The sequence below is a fragment of the Epinephelus fuscoguttatus genome, linkage group LG6 (genome assembly GCF_011397635.1).
Source record: "Epinephelus fuscoguttatus linkage group LG6, E.fuscoguttatus.final_Chr_v1".
NCBI classification, from domain to species: domain Eukaryota; kingdom Metazoa; phylum Chordata; class Actinopteri; order Perciformes; family Serranidae; genus Epinephelus; species Epinephelus fuscoguttatus.
Window position 1 is genome coordinate 15,318,373 of NC_064757.1, and position 16,289 is coordinate 15,334,661.

The window sequence follows — 16,289 nt, forward strand, 5'->3', positions numbered from 1 at the left end:
CCTAATCCTGCTGGTTCTCTTGTCTGCCTGTGCAAACTTGGAATGTAAGATTGATAACAAGCAGTTCTTAATGAAGGTTCAGCCATGAAGGATGCTCAGCGACATCCTCCCCGCCACTCGCCCTGTGTGTGCCCCAGGCCCAGCTGGGGCCTGCGCAGTGCTGCCGGGCAAAAGGAGAGAGGGGGAGAGACTGAGCAGAGGAGCCGTGGAGTGTGATTATTCAGTGCAGCATGCATGGCAATGAAATATAATATATTTGAATACATTGCTAAAGTTGCTAAATTTGTTGCTACACTGTTCCCTGGTACAAATCAATATTCATTGTTGTTTCGCCACTGATTGGCTGAAGGAGTTTGTCTGTCAATGCGAGTACTCCCAGCTCTGTTTGGGGCAGCAGCGTGGCCAGACTGATATAGGGTGCGAAACAGAATGCTGAGCCCACGTCATCAGGATGGTCTTACCAGGCTAGAAGTAGTTAGCCTGGCTCTATCTGAAGGTAACAAAATCCTCCTACCAGCATATGTCTCAAGCGTACTAATTATATATTATAACCCGTTTTTTTTAAAATTCATACAAAAACAGTAGTATAAAAATGTCAGCCTGTGGTTTTTTAGGGGTTATGTGCCTGACTCTTTCTTGGCCAGGTGCTGGTTACCTGGCATTCTCACAGTTACAATCTTTTTGTCCAAAATAAACAATAAAATGTGTTAGTGAGGTTTGGGGGTGCTATTTGATATTGTTACCTTTGGACAGAGCTGTTTCCCCCTGTTTCCAGTCTTTATTCTCAGCTAAGTTAGCAAGCTGCTTGCGGGAGCTTCAAACAGACATGAGAGTGGTATCAATCCTCTCATCTAACTCTCAGCAAGAAAGTGAATAAGCTTATTTCTCAAAATGTCAAGTTATTTCTTGTAATCCAAATTGTTAAAGTGTATTTGAGTATTTGAGTTAAGTGAGAATTGGGCTCACTTATTTCTGCAATAAGAGGCTGTAGCTTAATGTGAGTACATATCAGTGACAAATTACAGAAATTTACACAGTGGGAGAAAATTTTTTCCTCCAACAGTCTTACATCGTCAGATACTGTAACACCCCCCATCATCACCACCACCCACCTCACACACACAATCCTACAAACACATGCTTCCACATCAAGGTGTTGACAACCCACTGAAACAGGCATGTTCATTTTATGTAGATCTTGAGGCAGTGCTGAAGTTGATAAGATAAAATCTCAGGTGTCAGTGGAAAAAAAAGGAGAGGAAGGGGAAAAAAAAGCCCAACACATGCTCCGGCTGAGAAGAGGTACACCTGCTAAAGTAATGGTCTAATTATGGAATAGGTGATGAAACACTCGTCGAGAGTCTGGAGATATCAGCAACACATGCTAACTGTGAAAGCCATCAGCTATTACAGTGTTTTAATGTGCGGCACATCGCATGCTGAGGATTGTGGGGTAAGATGAATGATGGCTGTGGCAGATTTCTGTGGGGGAGCAGCCGGTGTAGGATGCATAGCATTACAGCTGGCATTTTGAAAAGGTTCATTAAAACCGTGATTTCTTTGTTCACGCTTTGTTTCATGTATGCTTTATGACACATCTCAGTTAAAGTCGACCCCATAAACACTGGATCATCCTTTCATGTACAAAATATCATGCACATATTCAGGTAAGTCTTAACAATGTTGTAGTTGTGAGCGGTAATCAGTGGATGACAAAAGAGCCCCTGGACCAAAATTATCCCTCAGTGGACGACTTTGCACCCAAATGATAAAAAACAGCAAAGGTTTCCTTTTCACGTGTAAAGGTCATTCACTGTGTTTTGTAATTTGCTGACACTAGTCTGGGGACTGAAGATGGAGATTTCTGTGTTGCCACCCCGAGAGTAATAATATCCCTATCTCAACTTGGGAAATCTACTGCGCCCCAATGTCCCCGTCACCCGTGTGAACCTATTATAGGCTGTGTAGAAATCTGCAGGTCTCATTTCATATATGACCCTCACCCCCCCTTCCTCCTCCCTTTTCTGTCTACACATAAAAAAAATATCCCTGTGTCTCCTGAATAGCTTATAATAACAAGCTTTAAGAAGGCCTACCCTTAGTGCCCCCATAGGATACAGCCTTGCTAGGCTCTATAATATCATGCTTTTTTTCTAATTAAAGGTCAGTTTGGTCCAGTCTCATTGTTGCCTTGGCTGAAAAATCTCCCGAAACATGATGGCTTTGCCAAATGTGATTTAATTTTCCAGTTATGCCATCTGTTTTCTTGGGCAAAGCACTGAGTTGCACAAGTTGAACATGGAAGAGCTGTCAGGTTCAGTTTGTAATTCTTTACATTTGTCGTTAAAGAAGAGGAGATGTCTTCAAATCCCTATAAATAATATATAACCTTCCAAGATCACGGTCCAAGACATGTCTCCCTAAAAATTTAGAACGTGACTGTTCCCATGCACTGTTTGTTTGTACACCTACCAGGGTGCTAATTCATTAGATAGTATATGAACCAATGTATGTGCATTTTCGTGAGATATCACATGATCCTTGAATGAGGATATGTTGCTCCCCCCCACCCCAATTCCACAATAAACATATAAAAGCGGCAGAAAACTTTTATTCTGAAAAATTAAAAGACATTTCCACCATAAATTCAGGCAAGAAGGGCAAAAATGGATGCATAAAAATCTGTCACGATGCAGGAAATGTAGTGATTTACACCCAAAATTTCCCCTAGTTTCATATGTGTCCCCCATAATGTTGAAACAAAACCTACGCCCTTGCCTATATGATGTATATTTGAGAGTGTATGCCCCTATCATGCATCTAGGGACAATCACTGTATCCCAAGTAATTTCTTTGGTATTTTACATACACTTATCTCTTACCAGCTTACACTTTATCGCTCAACTTATCGTCAAACACACACCCATACACTCACATGCATCTGTGCATGCACACCGCACACATACGCATGCATACACACATATACTTTCCTCCGTCTGGTGGGGAGTCTGGACTGCTCCGACTGACTGCGCCTCACTGCCCTTGTGCAGTGGTGTGCCAGTTGTGCCTTCCCCCATCGCTGTGAATGCCACCATCTGGTGTGCCACGTGGACATCATAATCTCCCCTTAATTACATTAGCAGTGCAATCAGTTACTGCATTACAAGGCCGGGCGAAGAGCTTTTAAATCTTGGAGGAAATCATAAATAATTGCACTAAGTACCCAGCGCCAGATGTGCGTGCCAACTTGGCCGGCATGAGATAAATAGTAACCTCAACAACGGTGTTCAATATCGACTCTGCAAACATTTTTTGGGCGGTATGATCCCCTAGTCTTTTGCTCCTGTCCCCCTGTCCTCGTCCTTTCCCCTTGGATTCTCTCACTTTGTGTGTTAAAGCACACAGAGAGGTTGGAGCCCATTGACTGTACAGTCAGCTACCTGTTGCTGCAGTATTTCCCCGCCGCAGCGTGACTGATGGCATCCAGGAAACAGTTTGTAACAAGGTGTTTCACAGCGTCACCATTCAGTCCATTACTACACCCTTCAATCATTCCTCGGTCCTGTAATTAGATGTTTCTCAGGTATCTTGTGCTGGAAATTGAAATTCTTTATGGATTCTGAATAGTTGGGTTAGGTGTGTGTGAGTGCAGGGTAAAAAGACATTACACATGATGAGCCACCGTCATGTCTTTCTCCTTGGAGGGGATGTTGCGTTGTGTTGCGTGGTGCTTTTCACTCATCTTCCTGTCATGTTCTCGGTTCCCAGGGCGGCTCACACTGACACACATCTCACATTGCCAGCTTAGAGCTCTTCCTCTTACACACTGGCTACATGGGTCCGGAGTCGATACACTGCTCAGTGGTCACTGAGCAGTAACTCCAACTCAATTTCAAATAGAAGGCAATAATTGACACTTTTCATGAAAAGCATCTTGACTCATTTTAACAGGAGAAGCACAGGTGTAACTAATAACACTAACAAGTGTGCCGTTGTGCACAAAACCACAGCCCAGGAAATGGCATAACTAAACTGTATGCAGTCACTCTTAATGATATTAAATACAGCTGTGCACTTCCTGCTTTCAGATGTCAAAGACTCTGCAGTGAAAAAAAAGTCTGTTGTAATATTCACAATTATAGGAAGAAAAATAGTAATTTCTTATTGCAGTACACTTGTTTTCTGAGATCTCTGCCAAGAGTCTTTAAAAACTTTACCATATGCAGAACAGTGTTGTTAGGATCCTTCTGAGAGTGTGCAAACATGATCTTATTACCCTGTGTCCTTTTCAGGATTTAACTTGGCCTTATATACCTCTGCTATGTAGTGTTTACATATTTGAACACTGCTGCCACTGAACATATTCTGATAATAAATGTAAAAGAAATTAAATAAGAAAAAATTGAATGAATGTTAAAGTGAATAGATTTAATCTTCTGAGTGAATTAAGAGGATTGTGCAAAACATAATCTCTACCCTCACTCTGTCATTAGTTGAGTATTTTAACCTTGAAAATGGGATGTTTCTCACCACAATGATCCTTGAGATTAATGATTGATGATCCTTGAGATCAATTATCGATGCTTAAATAGTATCAACACACTCATACTTATTGTTTTCAAAGAACCCCTGTGTTTTTTCTCATCATTTGTTCAGATGGTTTGCCTCAGAAAGTCTTGGAGAAGTGCTCCAAATTTGCTCCAAATGTGTCTTTTCCCTCTTCAAACCTACTCCTAATAAAGTACTCAGTTGTGAAAATGCTGGTACAAATAATTTCTTTAGAATGTTTCCTTGAAAACATCATCATTTATTACATTTCACAGACTGACAAACAAATGCAGGCACTCAGTCTGATCCATGACCTCCTTCGCGTGATCCGTTATAAGATTACTTAATGACATTAACCCAAAGTCAATACTGAGACCTGTCCTTTGGACTTTATTTTTCATGCTTTAATATGCTGCTGATATTGTTTTTCTGTGTTGAATTGGTCAATATGTGCGTAAATAATGTAGTTTTTCTTTTAATTGAATTAAATGGTGGAGGTTTTCTCATTGTCAGACTACGCTGATGACGTAGACAAATATTGTTGTAGACAAAATGTCTTTAATTTAAAAAGTGTCTCACTATGATGGTGGTAAAGCAAGGTTCAGAGAAACAGCTACAGTATGTGGCATCCAGATACACTTCTCTCGCTGTGTAAATAAGATATAAATTCACAAAAAGGCACCTTGACAATCTATCTCCTGGATGGAGATATTGATATTAACATGTACAATGCCCATTTCAATTTGATCACAATCTGGCCTTCAAAGTGCTATTTAAATGAACGGGTGTCTTTTCCACTAAACAATGTGAGGAGGGGAAAAAAACACAGCAGAGTGAAGAAAGAGAATTACAGATATTGACTAAATACGTCTTATCATTTATCATAATTTCTCCATCCACTTTGTCACGGCTTCAGCATTTAAGGAAGATAGATGATACAAGATGTTGTCCTCTCTTTCATACTTTCCGTGCTCTGGGAAGTGTGTCCAATATGGACTTACTTTACCTCTTTGCAATTCAGTTGGCATGCGTTTGTCAGTATCTCAACATACCGTGTATTTCTCGCATGTTTTTCTACTTGCTGTGTTTTGGGACATCTGGCATTTGGACCTTTTAAGGGACAGTTTACTCCAGAATCCAAAACACATATTTTTCCTTTTACATGTAGTGCTATTTATCAGTCTAGATTGTTTTGGTGTGAGTTGCTGAGTGTTGGAGATATCGGCTGTAGAGATGTCTGCCTTCTCTGGAATATAATGGAACTAGATGGCACTCGGCTTGTGGTGCTCAAAGGGGCCGCTTAAATACATTTGAAAAACTCCACAGCAATGTCTGTTCACAGAAATCATGACCCGGTTACTCAGTGTAATCCAAAGACTTTGTTGTGAGCAGTTTCATGTAGAAACTATTTTCTTTCTACTACACTACATCCACCAACCGTATCACTGTGCAAGAGGAAGTGTGCATCTACTCATGGAAAAGAGGCTACTGCTAACTCTGCAGGTTAAGTGCTGTCCACTGGAATGACATTGCCAAGTATGTAAACTGAATATTTGCAGTTCCCATCGTCTGGTTGAATTAACATCTTTAAAGTGCTTGAAGATCCAATCATCACTACATTGTATGTCAAGCCAGAGAGACAATAAAAACAAAAGGAACAGTCAAAATTGTCATTCTAACCTTTAAGATCAATTTACTTTTTTATGTAAACACCACAAAGCCAGACTGTTATATTTGGCCAGCTTGGGCTGCAATGCCTGCAGGAAAGCTCTACATTTTCAAAGGCTGCTGGCTATTTAGATGAGCTCTGACTGTACTGCAACTTTTCCTCAGAATGGATTTTTCAAATGCAGCTTCATTTGCTTGGCACAAGTAAGTAAATAAAATCATTCAAAACACAAACTACTTGTGATGAAACTATTGATGAAGTTTGTCTAACATATGATAGTGTGGTCAGTTTTATTTGACTATATTGCCTATGTAAAGTTGCCAGGGCTAGTGGTTACATAACCTTCGAAACGAGCCATAACCATACGAGTGCACGCCTGCATGTTCGTCATAGGTGCACTCTGACACTTAAAAGATAGTACTACACCCCTAGCTAACCTGCCTGAGCGAGCTAGCTAACAGCTCAGCCGACAAGGACGTCATTAATGTTTACATCTTGCGCCGTCATGTGCATGAGCCTCTCCTTCATGAGTGTATAGACATTTTATTTTGTGCAGTGATATGGTTGGTGGGTGTGGGTTATTTTTGCATTATGGCACTTTAAGCATCACAAGCTGAGTGCTATTATATTATAAAGAAGGCAGATAACTCTACAGACGATATCTCGGCAACAACAACTCACACAAAAACAATCTAGGTTGATAAATAGCCCGACAGGCAAGAGGAAAAATATGTATTTTTGATTTTGGGCTGAACTGCTCCTTTAACTTATATGGTATAGGAAGCATTTTATGAGCAGCAATATATCTTACTAATAACATATATTTAGAGGGCAGTGTGTCAAATTACTACATGTGTGTTTTAGTCAACTAAGTGGTGAATACATGTTACTTGGGGAGTTTTTCAAGGCGCCACAATGTCAGTGTAGTGCCATTAAGAGGCAAGGCTTTGAAAGGTGTGGCATTTGCTATTCTGCGTCCCGGTGGGCTTTATGCTGAGGTGGTCGGCTCGGCAAGGGCGACCATTAATATCTTAGAGAGAATATTCCCATGGTGAGGTGACTGGTTGGAGAAGGTCCTGCTCCAGAGCAGACACCTACAACATGGAAGTTCAAAAAAAGTGCTGAGCGTGAGCTCGGCTAGTAGCAGCCATCTGCTCCCCTGCTAACTAATGCAAAATATCCACCGTGGACAAATCTCCAGGAGGGATGTGATCTACTGTCCAATTTTTCTTCCAAGAAGGGGCTTCCTCCATCTAAAATTAATCATATCACACATACAGTATCAGACGTCAAAAGAAAAAAAAGAAAAAAGAGGGGGGGAACACAAAGAGTTATTAGTTTAATAAGATGTAGTGATGGGCTTTAGCTATCACAACAGTTTATTCCTTTGTTCTTGATACAGTGATTTTCACATCTATTATACACGCAGGACTTTGTCACTCAACTCTCTTATGTATTTGAATGTGTTGTTTGCCCTGGTGTGGTGATTTACAGGGAACATTTTATCAGAGCTAGCCAAGCAAGCCTGGTCCACCGGGGAGCCAGGCATTTTATAAGGGTATAAATAATCAATGACACTGCATCTGTAATGGCCTGTAATGCAGTTTGTTAACTCCCCCACTTCACCCCGCCCCCCACCCAGAGTGGCACGTTTGTTGCTCAAACAATAGGAACGGATTGCCACGGCTAATTGACAAGGCAGGGGAATCTCTCTTTAGCTGTCTGTCTGTCTCTTCGTGTTACTCTCACTGGCCGTGACTCCTCTTATATCACACAGCCAGATACCTTTTTGTTTTGCTAAACATCTTTGAGCCATGTGTGAATGCTTTGCTGTATGGGCCATACACAAAATAAAGGTACTTAAATTCATATTAAGTAATAACTTATGCATGCACTCGAGTCAAATTGAGTTCATCTGATTATTTTTGTGTCATTTCAGCTGTTGCTTATTATGAGCATCTATCCTAGATTAACTTTTATTGATCAATTATACACCAAACCCACAAGGGGCTCAAAACATCTGCCAAAAAAGTATAATTGTGTGACCTTAAAGGCAATAAAACTAGTACACATGTAAACCCTCTTTAATGACTGTGGTCATAGTGAATGTTTCTAATAAGCTAAAAGAGGAGCACTGTAACATTTGCCGATGCTGATATTCAAAGACCTACACACTTAGCCATCACTGTTGCATCAATGTCTCATATTTCACATATTTCCAGAGAAGAAGAAAAACACCCACCCAAAATACCAAGTATATACTGCCCCTCCTCCCCCCTCCCGCACACATACACCCACAGCCAAAACATGATACATATTTTGAGTTTTACCCCTCCCCCCAATCTCGCCCATGAGCCTCTGATTTCCATTATTATTAATATCTGCCTGTTTAATTTTCAGCTCTGTCATAATGTGTCGGCCTAAACTACAAGAGACAATCCCTTATTGATTACTTTCCCAGCAGCCCCGGCGCATGCCCCAGCTGATCACGCCTCTCATGCACAGACATCTCATGCATTTCAGATAATAAGCTGCTGCTCTGGAGTTGAAACAAATTGGATGTGCAGTCAGTCACTGTCCAAGTGAATCATGTTGCAGTCTGTCAGTGGACTAGGCTTGGATTATCATCTTACCCAAGCGAGGCAAAAAAAAGGGAGAAAAAATGCCATGAGCACCTGCCATGATGGCAGAGATGGTATATATGTGAGCATGACTCCTACATTGTTGCAGAGTTGTATATTGGGACTATTGATCATCCTGCATGCTGATTTATTCACAAAGTTAGGCACAAACATGAAGACACATTAACACTTTCTTTTAAAATGTCAACAAACTATTAGTGCCGGTCCTAGCTCATTTTGCATCCAAAGCAAGCCCCGCCCCCACCCCACCTGGCCTGTGTCACCTATAGCAAGATGTGCCACTGCAAACTATGACAAAGACAGGCACGACTCAGATAAAAAAAGTATTCAGCATATAGAAGTATAGTAGTCCTGATATCAAAAAAATCTCCCTCATCAAAAATCACATAGACAGATTTTGAGTGATTAAATTTGCTCTTTTTCTTTATTTTGACAAAGCTTGACACTTCAAACAAACATCATTTCCTTCATCTTTCATGGTAGATATATGCTTTAGGCCCCTGGGCAAGTACTATGCTTGTATAATACCCCCAAGTTTAGGATATTGTACAAGCAAAGTAGCTGGTGGCATTTAAAAAGTTCCCATGAGAAAAATGTGACAAGACATGAATAAAACAAGTCATTAGCCCTCTGAATTGATGAGGGGTAAAGGCCTTATTAGAGGCAAAAGTTTGTTTACATGACAATTTAATACAATACTAGAAAAGCTTGACACAAACAGAAGGATCAGCCCTGAAATCTCTTGTTTATGCACCGTATTTTCAGACCTGTCAACAGCTATCTCTATAGCATGACAGCGCTTGTGAACTTACAATAGCAGATGCTAGAACACCATGCTCTGTGCACATGTTACACTGTACATGGACAAGGCATACACTGTGCCAGAAACTATTTCCAACCGCAAACAATGCCGCCATTGTATTTATTTTGCTTTGGATTCTGTAACAGGAAGAAAATAAAGCATCCTGTCACCCTGGACCTGGCTACGTTTCAAATTTGCTGCACTTTCACGTTAAAAAATCAAAAAGGGAAGTTTTTTGGAGTTGCACGGGAAGACATGATTAATAATACATCAGGATTATAGAGCACAGACTGTGCTGCACTGACTTTAATAAGTCCATGGAGGGAAAACAAACCCAGACTATGAAAACAACCACACTCTCTGCCTGAAAAACATCTGCATTTAAACACCAGTAAATCTGCATTTTCCTTCTCAGCATCACATATTAGTTAGTAGCTCATGATTGAAATATACCTACAGGAAATATACAAGCTAACATATATGATTCCTTGTCTCCAATTTTTCACAAAATATATGAAATAATGGTTTTATTTGGGAAGTACACCTACAGCTACTGTGGTTCACTGCGAAAACCCTGAGAAGTAGAATAATTGGCACCCTAGTGTAAGGCTCCCTCTGTTTGGTGCCAGCTGTTTAAAATATGGATGATATTGTTTTCATTGCTGGGCTTTTATTGAGTTCCACTTGGTCCGTGCAGTATAATCCTCTGACTCTGACCTTTTCTGGCATGTGGGAAAAGTAAATAAACAAGGCACTGATGTATTTCCTCCGTTACCAGAGGAGCTGAGCAGCAGCTTTTTCAGTTGATCATATTCAGGTGTCTGGATTCAGAAAGCTGTCTGTGGCTGCCTAAGCAAGAGTGGCGAGATGCCTTTTTTCCCGTGGAACAGGCAGGGAATAATGGATGATGGGGAGGAAGAAAAAAATTTATTGACAACCGTGATCGGTGTATAGCATTTGCTCTCTATCGGCATATTCCCCCTGCTAGCAAAACTGGAGGCTGTTGACCATGAGATGTTTTAGTCTGAGCATTCTTTAAAAATGTAGCTCCGCGTGGAGGTCACAATAAAAAACTGAAAAACCAGAGCTGTAGACAAGTTAAAGAGTAATTCAAAAACACATCTTTGTGTGAATTATACACATTTGCCAAGTCCAAAAAAATGAGCAAAACAAGACGTTCCAAGCAAAGAGCCACGTTCTGGCACAAGTTGTCTGAAACAGTAAATTTTCCTCCAGCCTCAGATATGACATGTCCTGCACAGCGGCTATACAGTACGTGGACATCACACTAATCCCAGTCTCACTGCATTATTCCACTCATGGCCATCCATTGTTAACTCTTGCATAAATACATAGATAAGAAAATGATTAAATTTGAGTCAAGTCTTTCTCATTCTACACTGTCTCCTTAAATCATGCATAAATGTGATAATTACCCACACTAGGCCAAAAGGGCCCATCACTGCCACTTTAAATCCAATAAACGCCACGACCTGATCACTATAATTGACCATCTATCAGGGTCATTGAGGAGTCCAATGTTGTTAACCGCCGCTTATAATCCCTCTTGATCATTGCTAATTACAGAAAGTGGGAGAAACCAATATTCCAGAGACCCAGAGAGCAGCTGCCAACCATTTCAGAGAGTGGGGATAGGGGATAGTGGGATAGGATGTTTGAATATCAGTTAGTTTGATATGCACAACTTTAAAGGCCCTGAACACCTACTCTCTTAATCTTAATTGAATTTTTTCGGGGTCCCACATGAACCTAAAATTTTCAGCCACTGTTAAAATAGTTTTAGTTAAGTAACAAGCAGGCTGTCCTCATACACTGTTCATACCTATTACTGTGGAAAATAATGCATCATAACTTGTTTATGTATAACCCACTTAATCATGAGCCAGTAATTTGTGTAGTTCACATAAATAGGAAGTCTGTGATCACATGACCAATGCATTGATTGAAGTAAAGAAGAAAGTGGTATGAAGCCCGAAAGTCAGTCTAATTAGGCAGGTTAGGGTGGTGGATGGGTCAAACAAACACAGCTTTCCACAGAAGAATGGTGTTCAGAAATGTGTGAAATTGGTGACCTTAGAGTTATTTTAAGGTATGACCTCACCATATTTCTTATAAACATCACCTGTGTAACTTTACATGTCTAAACCTCGGCTATGAATCTTTACATATCTAAACCTCACCTATGTAACTTTACATGTCGAAACCTCGCCTATGCGACTTTACATGTCTAAACCTCGCCTATGCGACTTTACATGTCTAAACCTCGCCTATGCAACTTTAAATGTCTGAACCTTGACTACGCAACTTTACATGTCTAAACCTTGACTATCTTGACTACGTAACTTTACATGTCTAAACCTCGCCTACGCAACTTTATATGTCTTAATCTAACCCACCCAACATATCTAAACCTCATCTTCGTAGCTTTATATGTCTAAACCTCACCTACACACATTCACGTCTAAACCTCACCTATGCAACTTTACATGTCTAAACCTCACCTACACATATTCACATGTCTCAGCCTCACCTATGCAACTTTACATGTCTAAACCTCACCTACACAACTTCACATATCTAAACCTCACCTACGTAGCTTTATTTGTCTAAACCTTGCCTACACAAATTCACATGTCTAAACCTCACCTATGCAACTTTACATGTCTAAACCTCACCTATGCAACTGTACATGTCTAAACCTCACCTACACAAATTCACGTCTAAACCTCACCTATGCAACTTTACATGTCTAAACCTCACCTACACAACTTCACATGTCTAAACCTCACCTACGTAGCTTTATTTGTCTAAACCTCACCTATGCAACTTTACATGTATAAACCTCACCTACATATATTCACATGTCTAAACCTCACCTATGCAACTTTAAATGTCTAAACCTCACCTACACAACTTCACGTCTAAACCTCACCTACGTAGCTTTATTTGTCTAAACCTCACCTATGCAACTTTAAATGTCTAAACCTCACCTACATATATTCACATGTCTAAACCTCACCTATGCAACTTTAAATGTCTAAACCTCACCTACACAACTTCACGTCTAAACCTCACCTATGCAACTTCACATGTCTAAACCTCACCTATGCAACTTCACATGTCTAAACCTCACCTATGCAACTTCACACTTCTAAACCTTACCTACGAAACTTAACATGTCATTTGTGGGGTGCTAATTCGTTAGATATCATTTGAACCATTGTATGAGTATGTAATATAGTGTATAGTATGTTGTAACTCTATTTCTGTTTTTGTCCAGACTCTTGGTTGGAATTGGGCATCAAAAAAAGATGATGTCAAGTATGTCTTTGCACCAAGTACAATTAAGGAACACTGTCAATAAAATCTGATCCATACCACACCCACAACGACATTAAATCACTTTTCAATAGGTGAACACTTCATTGATAATAACTTAAACTTATATTTTTACGTATTAGTCATAATTATTTGAGCTTATAAAGGCATACTTCTATTTTTAATTAAGTTTTTGGGGGCTTTAAGGGGTATTATATTGTTGGAGCCCACCTGTGTCAGCACTAGTCTGCTTGAATTGTATTGATTGAATTTGCTTCAGTTTAGTTTTCTTTGGTAAATGAGAGAATTTAAGCTGCAAATGTATTATATTGTAACACAGTTAACTTGGTGTTGCACTTAAAGGCGTGTTAAATAGAAAAGGCTTTTGATTTACTCAGGGGAGAATGACCGTCTGGTCATGAATTTCATTTAGCCCTGGAACGTTCTGTGAATACGAGGCACACTTAGCAGTCAATTTTTACACAGATGTCACGTATGTAGACGACCTCTAATGACATTTTAAATAAGCCTAAATATGCACATACTATAAAAGCATATTGCTACCTTTTTAACTGTTCACATTTTAAAATTACATTTCCTCTGCCAGCATTTGTATTTCGTTTCTCCCAGTCTAGTATTCTAACTGTACTTTTCACTGGGGCAACAAGTCATTGAGAAAATGCACAATTTATTGAAATTTTATGGAAAGACCCTTACCCCCTTTCACCACCGCACAATTACGTAAAAGCCATCTAGCCCTTGAGTAACCCTTTTTATAGTAATTCATTTATGACTCTGGTTACAGAGGGGATGCCTCTCCTGCCACAAACACCCTAAAACATGTGTGGATGGCATGAGGATGAAATCCACAATGCACCGAAGGGCACAGCTTTCATCAAGACGTTCTTTTTCTTTCTTCATAAGCACATCATAAAATATTTCATTCCGCTTTTACAATCGACTTGTTTCATTACAAAGTTGTACATTTTATTTCCACGAACAGGAATGACACAACCAAGGCTCATTTGGGTATTTCAAAAAGCTTCCCTCCCCTTGATAGAAAACATGCCGCTCAGATGGCTCGTTTTAGCGAGGGCATTAGAGGATGGACAAACTAAGAGAAGACAGAAAACGATGCGACAGACAGAGGAATAAAAGGAAAACGAGACAAAAAGATTGAGTGAGTGGTCGAGAGCCTGCTATAGTCTCTCCTGAGATGAGTATGATGATTGCACCCACATTCCACTGCAGAGCTAAAACCCTTGGAGGCTTTTGGAATGTGAAAACCTACTTCTTCTCTCTTTATAGTACAACACTTAGGCAGCGTACCACTTTTTTTTTTTTTTTTTTCCACCCTGAACATTGCTCACATCGCTGTTCCCTGAAGCTTGAAAGCACAACATTTCTCAGCCAGCAACTCCCACTGGGACTGAAGCCCAGAGATGGAAATGCAAAGGATATGTTTTATTGGACAGTTGCAGACAAATAAATCTAAATATGTATTTTGGTCATGTTTGTGTGCCGACTGCGTCCTGAGGGAGTTGAAATGATTACATGACATAAATAACAGCGCTGTAGCATGATATTAGGTCACATGTTTACATACATGGACCTAAGGTCAGGGAAGAAAATAATTCAAACACTATTTCTCTTCTTTTGAAGTGAACATTGTTTTGGTAGCGTACATACTGTACATAGTGCAAGGAGCCCTGCTTTCAAATGTGCACAGACTATTAATGAGGGATGGAACCATACAGTCAGGTAAAATATACATACTTAAGTGGATAAAAGTCATAGCTGTGAAGCCTGCCAGCGAGGCACAAATCAACCTGTCCAGTGTGTGTGAGTATGTGTGGGTGGTGTTGGGTCACCCTGAATGAAATGGTTTGGGCTCACTGATCTGCGTGAAGGAAAGTCAATGGGAGGTGTCAATGAGAGGGCAGGCGGGGACTCCTGCAATCACATGTCCTGTGATTGACATGGCCTAACCTGGGGGGCTGTGTGAGATGTCAACATAGTGCAGCCCCTCTAATATGGCCTCAGCTGACATCCCCACATTGGATGCAGTGAGTTATGGCGTGTACGTTATGTGACCCAACCTGCATCGCTTTGACTATGTAGTTTTATGTACAGGGCAATCATGGGCTTTCATTTAAATTGAGATGGTTTGTATTTATATGTTGTTTTACATGGTGTTTCAATGGTGGATCTTCCTATAGGTGACAAAGGCAACCTAGAAATCCCTTATCCCCCCCTCTTCTTCTTTTTATTTCATTCAGAACAATTCAGACATAAGGGAAAACTGATCCACAGATCTAATGCCAGACAAAGGTCCAGTATGTTTTTTATTAGCATTGTGAAATTTTAAAAAAAATATCTAAAGTATGGTAAAACAAAATAAAAGAAATAAAAAAGCCTTCTCTGAGAGTTACAGTGAAATAATTATACCATTTTTCCTGGCCTGCTTTTAGATCACTAATCCCTCAGCATCAGCATCAGCGCTTATTAGTATTGGCATATCCATTCTGATTGATGATCTACTTCCTCCCACTTTTTGTTAAAAGTTGATGGAAAATGTCATCGTAATTTCCATTACAGAGCTTCTAAGAAATCCTCACTAGGATATTGTTTTTTGAAAGAAAATTGCCATTGTTATGGTTAATAGGATTATTACACTTTAAAAACATGTTAGTGCAACATTGTTTGGTGTTTTTATGGCTTTAAAAATGCTCTACATCTTTCATAAGGAACAGGTTCAGGCTATTATTGTGCATATATTCAATATAGTAAGCTATCTGCTAAACAGTGTTGCCCTAGGTTTTAATTCAATTTTAGTTTTTAATGTTTATGAAATACTAATATTTGAAAAATGTTTCAATTTTTCCGCCTCCCAAGACTCCACTACAATAACAAAGAATAAAAACCCATGTGCTCCAACTTCCCAAACCTGCACTGTGTCTTTGAAGGTAGAGCAAACTTGGGGGAATAAAAGTGGCGGCCCGTGGCAAACTGCACTTCAGAGAATTTCTCTTTCTGCCACATGTGACAAGTGAGCCATGCAGCTTTGCAGAATTATATATCTGTGTGTCTAATTATTTCTTTTCAAGTCCATACAATAAAAGACTGCAGACTCTTGCCTGGGCTGGGACAGCAGGAGGAGTGCCCTCCAAAATATTCCCTCTCATGCCTCTGACATGCACATCTGTCTGCACGTCAGCGTAGCAACTTTCTTAGACGTCTTTGGTTTTTTTAATGAAAGAGATCTGGGAGCTACAAATGCAATAGGTGC